Raw genomic sequence first — 12,695 nt, forward strand, 5'->3', positions numbered from 1 at the left:
CATCGATTAAACGACCCTGCCAGTGAAACAGAACCCGTTCTTCTCTCCTGAACCTCCCAAAGAAACATCAGGCGGGTTCCTCTTCCGAAGCTTTTTTAAAGCCTTCTCATAGCAGAAGTTCAGATTGATTTGATCGTATTCCTGAAATCCTCATATATTTGGATAACAAGAAAATTAAAAAAGATCAAATGTCCAGTCTATATGAGTAGAAATAACACATTGTAAATAAGTGTGTCATCTCCCTCTAATAGAGGGGTCCATGTAAATTCTTCAGGGTCTGGTACTTCTCAATCTGTAATTAGATTGTGTATATAGACAGTACATAGGTTACATACGACTTGTAAATATCATTAATGTTTGTAGATAAAAGTGATTTTTTTTTTTTTTTGCTTTATTATTAATGTTATTATTATTATTGCAGCATTGCTGCTGGATCCCTTGGGGTTAATTCATGGGCCGTTTGGATGTGTGATTGGACTGAATTGCAATAATTCAATTGAAATATTGTGTAAATAAATGACCAAAATGGTCTGGCCTCCAAATTGCAATCCCATGCAATTCATGTTTACTTGAAACAATCTGAACTGCTATTTGGTGGCCAGTTAGTGGGGTTAGATCTACTTGGGCCATTTCTAATTCATTGAATATTGCAGTTCAATTCAAGTTTCTCTGAGGAAAAGAAATCAACAATGAAGCTGTGAAAACGTATGGTTTTCCTCAGCTATGACATTTTCCTTTCCAAGTCTACCATTTTTTTATACCACCAATCCAAACAGGCTACCAAAACACAGCCTATGGACGTGTTCGGATGCACTATTGACCAAATTGCAATATTTAAATATAGAGGAAATGACCAAAATGGCAGGACCATTTTAATTTATACTGACTACTGCCTAATTGCAATTCATGTTTACTCTAACTGCTATTTGGAGGCCAGGAATTATAAATGAGTGGGGCTAGGTCCACTTGGGTCATTTATAATTCATTGGATATTGTGGTTCAATTCAGTGTAGCATCCAGAATGCAGCTCACGTGGGCGTGTTTGGATGCTCTATTAGACTGAATTGCAATAACTTAATTAAAATATAGAGGAAATGACCAAAATGGCTGGACCATTTTAATTGACAATGACAACTTACTAATTGCAATCCATCCAATTCTGTTAGCTCAAAACAATCCAAATTGCCGTTTGAAGGCCCATCATATTTGTTTGAAACGATCCCAAGTGCCATCTAGACCAGCAAATCAGGCAATTATGAAAGGAGTAGGTGTAGATCCACTTAGGTAATTTCTAGTTCATTGAATATTGCATTTCAGTTTAGCATCCAGCATTCATCCCATGTGGGCGTGTTTGGATATGCTATTTGACTGAATTGCAATAATTTAATTAAAAGACAGGAAATGACTAAAATGGCAGGACCATCTTAATTCATAATGACAGCTTCCAAATTGCAAATACATCCAATTCAATTCACTCAAAGCGATCTGAATTGCTGTTTGGAGGCCATCCATTTATTTTGAACGGAGGGACACCATAGTCCAATTCCTTGCTTTCCTGTACATGGCACATCCACATACTGGACCACCAGATCAATGGCCCTGATCATCCCATGAACTGTGAGAAGAGCTGCATCCAAACCCACAGTACATGTAGTATATGTGCACTCAACAATTGTGTGGGTCCCACTCTGATGGTCATGCGAACGATCTAATCCAATCATTGCTTTGACTGATGGACATATGTAGCCCATAATTCCAACAATATAAACATAAATGAAAAAGGTGAACTTGAATAGGCATTTTAGTCATTTTATCTATGGAAGTTGGACTGGGACGGGTCTTCTTGTCTCAACAATAGCTCTCTTTGTTGATGTTTTTTTAATAAAGGCGGTAAACTGTCAGGTTTTTCTCAAAAGAAAGAAAGAAAGAAATGAACAGAGGATCTCGACCACTAGTGCTGGATCCATGGCAAGCTTTAACAACTAGTTGCTTCCTCATCCTGACCAGAAAATGAAAAGATTAATCAATCAATCAATCACATAACAGTCATTTTATATTAAAAAACAATAATAACAGCAACAAAATCATTAAATATCATTTGAAATCAATAGGTAGGAAACCTAATACAACATCCTATCCTAAAATCTATAAAAAAGAAGAAAAATTACTAGAAGGAGTTGGCCACATATTTCAAAACCCGAAAACTCGACTCAACTCAATGTCCATTCAGGTCGAATTGGCTCAACGACTCAATTGAGTCTTTAAGCTACGCGATATTTAATAATTAAATTAAGATATTAGCAGTATTTAAAGAGAATTTTTATAACTAAATAATATAAAACAGCAATGGCACATACTACTATTTTCCGCTACTTCTCAGGGTAAAAAAGAAATAGTAGTTTTCACAGTGGCGGAAGGTGTCGGTTCTGTTAAATGAGGTTTAGTGTCTGATTATATCCCTCATCATGAGCAGACCAAGTTATAAAGTCAAATTGACAAAACTTTGTTTAGTCAAGTTCAAAACTGAGTTTCTTACTGACTTAGCCCCAAATCTCACCGAGTTGAGTTGACTCAACTTTGGGTCGAGTGAGTGAATTTTACATGTATGGCATAGTCGATCATAGGCAAGGCTCATAACAACACCATTTCCATTCAGGATTGTTGTTTTGCTTCGTTTTGTAGCCAAATGATCTGTGTTGTTTTGGCTGTTGTTTTCTTGTGTTGTTCTTTGAGCTATGGTGCTAGTTGGTATACTACTTTTGTTTTGACGGTATTCTTCCATTCATTAAAAGAAAACGAAAACCTAAAATCGACAAGTAAATAAAACAGAAGACATTGTAGCAGAGATAAATGACAGCTATAGTAGCCTTCAAAACTAGAATGTGTTAAGGAAACAATGTGTTAGACCACAGGAAACTACAATTTAGAAACTAGAATTAATCTAATTTATTTATCTGAGAATAACATGAATATATAGAAGTTGTAGCACATCTGGAGAGCTCTAAAACATATACATGCCTCCTCAAACGGATGCACATCTAAAAAAAAAGAAGGGAAAAACATCCTAAGCTAGAAGATAAAACTAACACATTCTAACATTGCCCCTCGAACCAAGGTGCTCCAAAAGAAGCAACTTGTGTTTGAGAGGTATGGTTAAAATTATTCAAAAGCAAAAAAAATAAAATGGCACGATAACTTGAGGTGGCGAAATGACAGGCAGCAGTGACAAATATGAGTAGCATGAGGCAAGCAAGCACTTTTGACGATGTCAACCAGATTAAAACAAGCAAAAAATTAATAAGTTGAACTTATTTACACTGAACTGCTGCCTCCAACTGACCAACAATCCACATTTGGCATAAATGCATGGCCCACCTAATGACTGGACTGTTCTGAGTTTCAGGCCATGGAACATAAAAAAGGTGGGCCCTGATCTTGACAAGATGACTACTCTAGCAAGTAGCCATAGCATTCTCCACACAGCATAGTGCTTTTCTTTTTCTTACTAGAAATTACTATTATTAGCATATTTTTATATGTAGTATAAAAGAGTTAACAGATATTGGCAAGAAAATTCAAGAGGCTACAATGTGCTGCTTAAAGTTTTCATTTTTGCAAACAATATCTTGGACTGATAACAACCCCCAAAGATCTTACATAGGTATCCTGGTGTAGGACATTTAAAATGAACAGGAAAAAACCTATGATATCTCAATGTTTTCCATCTAGTGGGCCATGTTAATATAAGTCACAGACTATATTACCTGTATGCTGGTTTAGATATCAAGTAGAGAAAAGATCTGTGCAGGGTACCTTTAAGAAGCAAATTCTCAAGATAATCACTTGAACTACATTACTCAAGTACAGGCTCAAAATCCAAATTATCAGGGTAAGGGAATGGCAGGATTGTAACTGCTCATAAGTACAGTCTTGTCAAAATACTTCTTGACAACTAAGAATACCATTGAATTTGCCACCCAATTGTAACAATTTACTACATGATTCTAAATAACCAAGAAATTTAAGAGTCCAAAATCCTAATCGATGTGAATTTCAAGACTTGGGAATGGGGGCTAAGGTAGTCCCTCTTATTTTACAAATAACTTCTGAAATTTAAAACCCTGGTATGTCTTGAGTGCAAGTGCCGGGATGGAAATGGAATTATGGAGGTGAATGAAGGTCATAAAAAGTAAGCCATGCATCCAAAAGTAAATACCTACCAAAACGTCCATTTCAACTAACCTCCTATCCAAAAATATTGCTACCACACAGCTACACATAGGAGCAAATAATGTAGGAAATGAGAATGTGGAAATGTTGAAAATATGGAGTCATGAAAAATAAAAAATTAATGAATGATGGAATGTAGATGATCATGATGAGATGAAGACATATCAAGTACAAGTAGAGCAACAGATAGGTGCCGATCAGAAACATGGTCACAGGAATAGAGAAAGGGAAATATGGAATATAAAGTGGAAGATGAACTACGGGCTTCATCATCCATCAGCAATGTAGAGTTGCAGATGCAAGAGGATTCCACACGTTTGGGGCCCATTTATCTAATGGGCCTAGTGCGGATTGGGGGTCCCCTGAATATCTCCTAGTTTCGAAGATCCTAACCTTTAAATATTTAGCCTTTTCTTTCCTTTTCTCTTGTTTGAATAGCTCGATCTTAACCTTTTCTCCTTGCAATGTGAACCCTTGCTATACTTTTCGTATTAAACATCAATTTCTTCATCACCAATAGAATACTTGAGATTGTCCAATCCAACTTAGCTTGAGAACAACAGGAAGTTTCTCAATTCTTCTTCTGTTTCAGTTGAAATATAGTTAATTTCTTCTTCCTTTTTTATGGACAAAAAAGGATCCGCTTTGCTTCCTAGATTGCTCATGCTAGAAAACATCTGTCTCAGTTCCAGTTTCACACCCATGGTGTCAGTACAATACGACCAAAATATGTGTAGATTAAAAACCTATAAATAGTTCCCCCAATAAGAAAATTAATGGCTTGTTTGGGTGGCACCTAAATATGAGCTCATTCATATTTTGCTAGATTCCCCCTCCAAAAACCTCTACCAAAAAACAGAATAATTCTCTATTGTACATTAATATATAACGCGATTGACGGGGACAATTTTACCCCTGCAATTCGTTTTACAGCAGCACTGCACCTCGAATATTTAAAGTGACAAGGGAAGACATTTTAAGAGAGTGTATTTTATTAACTTGGAGGCCCAGATGCTTTGCAACATGTGGCTCAAGATTTTACTGGCAAAAAGCGGGTGAACAGCTTAAGAGTTACCTGGAAAAATAGAGCGCATAGTGCTCTCTCCCTGTGTAGCCCAGACAGTGAGTGGGTTTTTATAGGACATGGTGCCCACAGTATCATATTTGAGGTATGGACTGGATTTTCACCCCCGGATAGTATCTTCCATGATGACATGAACCATTCGAATTCTGGATTCTATGCAACAAAGGTCATCATTAGATTTGTTGAGAAGACACGATTGCATAAAAGGATGGATTTGGAACATTGGACATTAAATTTTTAATGGCTCATGTTCATATCCAAGAGTCAAATGTTATGAGAATCATTGAGGCATGATTATAATATTTAAGCTAAGAGAGTAATGAGAATTTGAAATCGGTTCAGATCATGATGCAACCAGGGTGAAAACGCACTCTGCATGGTATTATGGTAAGGAGCTAACTCAAGATATATGATATAATGCAGAAATTATAAAAGTTATTATTTCATAGCCGGGTTATGGAATATTTGGGTGGAAAGGAACAATCATTGCTTCAGAAATCAAAGGGGCCATATTGAAGAAGTTTTCAATAGAGCAAATTAAACCCTGGTATTAATGTAAGTATTTGCAGCAGACAGCTCACAGCAGTATTATTGCAAGAAGCCAAGCACACACTTGACAGTGCCGAACTTGTATTTAAAATAGCTCCCCTGACAACCAATCAAGTAATTCTTAATCAAGTTGTAGGGGAGTATATCAGACACTATTATTTTTTATTTTATTTTTAAAAATATTCTTGACTTGAGGATGACAGGTCACAGGACAGGAATCACAGTCACAACTACATGTATGTTAAATTGTTAATAACTTAATATAGAATAAATTATGAAAAATAATTGCAAACACCTACACATGTAAGATATTTTCATATTACATTCATTCTAATATATCTATCATTGATGGTAGATAGTTAGAAAATTAAATATATGAGTTTTGCAGTCAAATTCAGGTTGTTTGGTTCATAAATTCATCAGACAGTCCAATATAACCTCTCGCTAAAGTGTGGATCGTTACACCACCATAAACATGTTCCAATTTGTAAATGAATGTATATTCGGAATGCTTAAAATATTCCGGATTTAATCCATATCTTTTCATATTTTTTGGCAAAAAAATAAAAAATAAAAATAAAAATGCACCATTATGGGCCGTTACGTCCCCGTATCGCCGTTACGCCCTTGTATCAGTATCGGTATTGAAGGGCACCGTTACGCCAACCGATACCGATACGGGATACCTTGACCCACTCCGAGTGTGCCCCTGCATCTTACAGACAACCCCACTCGAGCCCGACATTTGATGGAAGATAATTAACCACTTGCTCGAAAAGCCCGAACTGATAGAGCGTGAAAAATTAATCTCTTTATCTCATAGCCCAGGCCCCACATCTCATGGGTTAGGGACTCGGCCGAACCCCCCTCGTGGGCCTCAATCACGTGGGTACTGCCTCACACGAGCAACCCGAATCACACAGGTGGGGATCACCTCTCACGAGCCACCCACCTCACACGAGCCGCCCACCCCGAGTGTGTCCTCGCATCCCACAGGCTACCCACTCGAGCCCGATGTGAAAATGCCCCTGCGTTAATCACCCCCGGTGAGGAGTCTCGAACACGAGACCTCCCGCTCTGATATCAGTTTGATGTAGGACAATTAATCACTTGCTCCAAAAGCTCGAACTGATAGAGCGTGGCAAATTAATCCCTTTATCTCATATCTCAGGCCCCATATCTCATGGGTTAGGACCTCGGCCAAACCCCCCTTGCGGGCCCCAAATCACATGGGTACTGCCTCACATGAGCCACTCGAATCACGCAGGTGGGGCTCGCCTCTCGCAAGCCACTCGTCTCACACGGGCCGCCCACCCCGAGTGTGTCCTCGCATCCCACAGGCTACCCCACTTGAGCCCGGTGTAAAAATGACCCTGCATTAGATATGTTTTCAAAAGCATGTTCGGGTGGAGTGGTGCTTGGTGATCTTAGTGGCATTGGTGTAAAAATGTGGAGAATGATGTTTGTTTTGTCATCCCTAGGGTGAAATCTTTTGCAGCCGATTGGGCTTCTTGTAATGCAATTTTGAAAGATAATATTTTGCAACCTGTCTAAACAAAAGATAGTATCTAGCTTTTTAGCTTTTTAGGGTTGTAAGCTGTTAGGGATCATTTTAGTGACTTCTTAATAAAAGTCCCTTCATCTTTTTTTTATTTTTTTATTTTTTTTTTTTTTTTTTTTTTAAAGGCACTTTTTGGATCCGGGTTCATGTAATCGGATCCATCGAGTCAGAGGGTGTAACTGCAATTTTTTAAAGACTTGGACTACGTCAAACATTTGATCATGTCACCCTTTTTCCTTACAATACGAACCATGGGCCGAGCTGCCCTGTAGGGCTAAGGTCAGGATCGAGGTCTTTTTAGCCCGATTTAGGCCAAGGCTGAGGGGACTAGGCTTGGGTCAGGCCAACGGGCTTTGAGACATTGCCTGAGTCCTGAAGGATTTGTAAACGAGCTTAAAATTTTAGCACATGTGTAGCTAAAGGGCCTAAAATTGTGGGAAGCCCAAAACACGATAGGCAAGGCCAGCCCATTGACAGCCCTAGATACATACAAAATTTAGATAAGGGGTCATTTGGATACCTATAAAGTTTTAAGTTGTAAACACATTACACCTAGTCTACATGCTATTCCGTTTGGCTTTTTTAAGTGGTAATATGCTTACATGTAATCAGATTGTGTATTTGGCCAGCTTGTAAAGTGTTTCCAATGGATAAAGTAGGTATTCATATCATTGAGCTTGGGTGGTAATCCTTCTAAAATCCACAAATCACAAAGTACGACTTGAAAGAAAAAGAAAAGAAAGGAGGAGAGATATACATTCATTGCCGTTTCTTAGGCTTTTCATCCACAAAGATTTTGCACTTCCGAGGTGGGCCCAACATAACGCCCGGCCCCACGTTATCCGTAGCCGAGAATCCAACCGTCACGTTCTCACACGAAATCCTGATATACTTTGCCCGAGCAAGCAATTCAACTCGGAAATCCAGGGCCCCATGTAATAGCCTTTCCCTGACCATGGACTCGGCCACGTCCACATCCAAGCTCTCCAAGTGGGCCTGGAAAGTCAAATGCCCCGACGGGTGCACATACAATGGAGGGATGGAGACCTGTGATAGGAGGTGGGACCCATAGTATATGGATGACTGGACATTGTTAAGTTTGAGTTCTCTCCGCGTGTTATAGTTCTTCATGTAGAAGGAGATATTCCAGGCGGCGGTCAATCGCAACGAGGAGATGTTGAAGGGATCGACGGTAGCTGAGGAGACGGTGTATGAAGGCAATTTATTCATCCGCGGGTGATATAAGCAAGCCAATAACACAGCCCCTATTATACTAAAAAATACCAGCGAGCATATTAGGATGGTTTCGAAGAGGTCAAGGCATTTGGATTTAGGTTGTGCAAAGAAGATTCTATGTTGCGCCTCAAGGTCGAAGAGGACGGGACTAAGAGGTAGAGATTGGGCGGGCATTGTTTTATAACCTACTTAGAGAAGAGAGTCGAAAGTAAGTTGTGGGGCCAGCGATTCTTTCTGTTTTTTTTTTTTAATGAGTGCGGATCCTGTGAGCAGCGGGGGCGGATTAGGTACTCCCCGGGACGTGGATTTCCTGCGAAAGCCTTTCGCAGGACGTTTCTGCGCTGGTAACGTAGGTGGGGCCCACCGTGATGTTTTTCAGGAATCCACTTCGTTCATCTATTTTTTGAGATCATTTTAGAATATGAGACCAAAAGTGAACAGGATCCAAGACTTAAGTGGGCCGTATTAAAGGAAAAGGTAGTTAGGTAAATTCCTACTGTTGAAACCTCCCTGGGTTTGACAGCGATGTTTACATGACATCCATACCGTTAATAACGTCATTCGTACTAGGATGAACTGAAAAAACAAATATTAACATGATTCAAAACTTCTTTGGCCCCACGAATACTTCAACTGTGGAAGTTCAATTATCACTTTTTCAGCCCAGTTGAGCATTGGATACGGTTCATTTTTAGCCTCATGTCCTAAAATGAACTCACAAAACGGATGGACGGGGAAGATTTCACACAAACATTATAATGGGTCCCACATGGGTTCCCAGCGCAGGAACCCCCTGTGAAAGGCTTTCGCAGTAAATCCGCGTCCCCCGACAGGTGGAGGCTCTGAGGGCCAATGAGGGGCCACAGTGATGTATGAATCTTATCCACACCGTCCATCCTTGTTTTCATATCATTCTAGTATATTGGACCAAAAATAAGGCAGATCCTAGGTTCAAGTGGACCACATCATAGGAAGAAATGGTATTAAGGACTCCCACAATTGAAACCTTCCGAGGGTCCACTGTATCGTTTATTTTCCATCTAACCCCTTATATATGGTCATGTACACCTGGATGAAGTGCAAAAAAAAAATATAATCTTGACCTAAAACTTATGTAGTCGTTAAAAAATTCTCAGTGGTAGGAATTTAATTACCACCGTGTTGCCTCTTTGAGAATTCGATCTTCCCTATTTTTTGAATAATGTTTTAAAATAATATCAAAAAAATTATTGAACGACTTAGAAAAAGTTCATAAATCATGGTGGCCGTCGCTGTCTGAGCCTCCGCCTGTCCCGAGCTCGAATAGGTGGGGGTAGTACCTAATCCGCTCGACGTGAGCAGCTGATTACACGTTTATTATTGATCCACGACAGTGTAAGTGCCACATCACGAGTTTTTTTTTATATTAAAAAAATTACATTTCAAGAAAAGCCTAGCTGAAACTGAAACATTAGACGGCTTCCTTTGGAAATCGTATTGCATATTGATTATAGTAGGCTCTTACTGTACTAAGGAAACTTAGTTGGGCCCACCTTGTATGTACGTGGTTCACACCGTCCATCCGTTTTTCCATCTCATTTAAGGGGTTGAGCCCAAAATTGAAGTATATCCAAATATCAAGTGGATCATGCCACATTAAACAGTGGGGATAATGATTTCCACCGTTGAAACCTTGCTAAGCCCCACAACGATGTTTATTTGTCATCCAACTTGTTCATAAGAACATACAAACATAGATGAAGGGAAATAAAAAATATAAGCTTGATCCAAAACTTGTGTAGCCCTTAAGAAAATTTCAACGGTAAACGTTTAATTCAACTGTTTCCTATGGTGCGGTCCATTTGAACATTCTAAATGCTCAATTTTTTGTCTCAAGCTGATATTTGTGTTTTCCCTTCTTTAATGTCTGTGCTAACTTAAGGTCCACCATGATTTTTATTTAAGTTTTCATTTGGGGATTTAGCGCACAAGTTGAGTAGCGAGACTCACTACTAAGTAACGTCACTTAGTTATGTCGATCCCACCATGATTTATGTTTTATATCCACACCATCCATCCATTTGGAGAGATCATTTAAGGGCATGAGCCAAAGAATGAATCAGATCCAAAACTTGAGTGGACCCTACTATAGAAAACAGTGAAGTGAGTACGCTCACCATTAAAAACTTCTAAGGGCCACAAAAGCTTTCGATCAAGTTGATATTTGTGTTTTTGTTTCTTTAATGTTTGTGTTAACTTATGAACAGGTTGGATCTCAAATAAAAATCACAGTGGACCTTAGGAAGGCTTCAACGGTGGACGTGTTTCTCCTCACTGTTTTTTATTGTGGGGTCCACTCCAGCTTTGGATCTACCTCATTCTTTTGATCATGCCCTAAAATGATCTCTCCAAATTGATGGATAGTGTGGATACAACACATACATCATGGTGGCCCCACATAACTTGGTGGCGTCACTTCAGTAGCGAGTCTAGCTACTCAACATGTCGATAGCTAATCTGCCTCCAATTTCTTTCTTCTAAAATTTAATTAAGTCATTTCATCTCACATAAATTTTATAGGATAAAAAAATATTTACAAAATCTGTTTGATTAGCAATAAATATTAGCTGCGACCCAGGATGATTGATGTCTGTAGGATTCGCACCATGGGCCCACCTTGATCATGCATTGTATATCTACTCCATCCATCCATTTTCACATATTATTTTAAGACTCGACCTGAATCGGCACTTGTAATTGGGTTATTAGTTCGGATTAGTCCAAGCCAGACCTGGACTTGGATCAGGTTAAGCATGCTGGACTCGGTACCGAGTCAGGTTGAGTTCGGGTCAGGCCTATTTCAAAACTGAATCGAGTCGGGTCAGCCCTAACTCGGTTTGAATCGACTCGATGCCCATCTCTAGCAATGATGGTTGTTTTTTATCCACACTGTTTATCCATTTTTCCCACTCATATCAGGACATAAATCTAAAAATAGATAGATCGATATCTCAAGTGGACCACACCATAGGAAAAGTGGTGATTGAACACATACCATTATAAACTTCGTAAAGCCTGATGTAAATTTTATTTTCCATACAACTAACTTATAACGTAAGAAAGACATGGATGAGGAGAAAATATAAATATCAACTTGATCCAAAACTTTTGTAGCCCCCAATAAGTTTTAATCTTATAATCATCCACGTTTCTTATAATCATCCATGTTTCTTGTGGTGTGGTCCCCCTGAGATTTGGATCTTCCTCAATTTTGTTCTCATGAACTACAATGATCTCTAAAAATGGATGGACGGTGTGGATAAAATACATATATCATGGCAGAGCCAATAGAGCTTTTCCAATAACACACAGTACTGCAGCTGGTGGCATATGCTACCAGTGTCTCCTTTGTTAAAGCCACTTTTATGAGTAAATAGTCGGTGGCTTAGGTGGGCCATACTGTGATGTTTTCTGAAAAATCAACTTGGACCATAAGGTGCATCACCCCATTTTTGGCCACAGGTCGAAAAAATCAGTTTTATCTATAATTTAGGTTGACCACATGATTGTAAACAGTGTATAGACAATCCTCGCCTTCCAAATTATTTCCATTAGTCTGGCTCAAGTGATTCATGTATTGGCATGATTTTTGGCAATTTTTTTTTTTTTTTAAATAATCTAGTTGTTAAAGTGGATTTTGATGTAAGTATAATGTTTGACCCTTGAAAATAAAGGGTGGACATCTCTCTCCCAACTATTTCCTTTAGTGTGTATCTCTAGGCTCAATAATGAATGTTAAGGGTTATAGTGGATATTACATAAACATCGCAGTGGGCCCTGGAAAAATCAAGAGTCATGCCCCATACAAATATATATATATATATATATATATATATATATATATATATATATATAAACTCTCTTTACAATTGGAGAAGTATGGGGGGATTGAATTTTTGGCGAGGGCCTACCATGATGTGTATACAAAATCTATTCTGACAATTAAATGCATAATCATTTAAGCCCAAATCCAAAAAAAAAAAGGTTAACACGAGA

The 12,695-nt window shown here is 38.7% G+C and overlaps 1 long non-coding RNA gene across 1 annotated transcript; it reads right to left on the reverse strand.

The window, feature by feature from the left end:
* Window positions 1–1,695: 1,695 nt before the first annotated feature.
* Window positions 1,696–8,898, reverse strand: LOC131221194 (uncharacterized). Its single transcript, XR_009159096.1, has 2 exons — window positions 8,182–8,898; window positions 1,696–1,999 (listed from the first exon to the last, which is right to left on the reverse strand). It is a non-coding gene; the product is annotated as an uncharacterized LOC131221194 (long non-coding RNA).
* Window positions 8,899–12,695: the final 3,797 nt, after the last annotated feature.

The sequence above is a fragment of the Magnolia sinica genome, chromosome 12, assembly GCF_029962835.1.
Source record: "Magnolia sinica isolate HGM2019 chromosome 12, MsV1, whole genome shotgun sequence".
Lineage (NCBI taxonomy): Eukaryota > Viridiplantae > Streptophyta > Magnoliopsida > Magnoliales > Magnoliaceae > Magnolia > Magnolia sinica.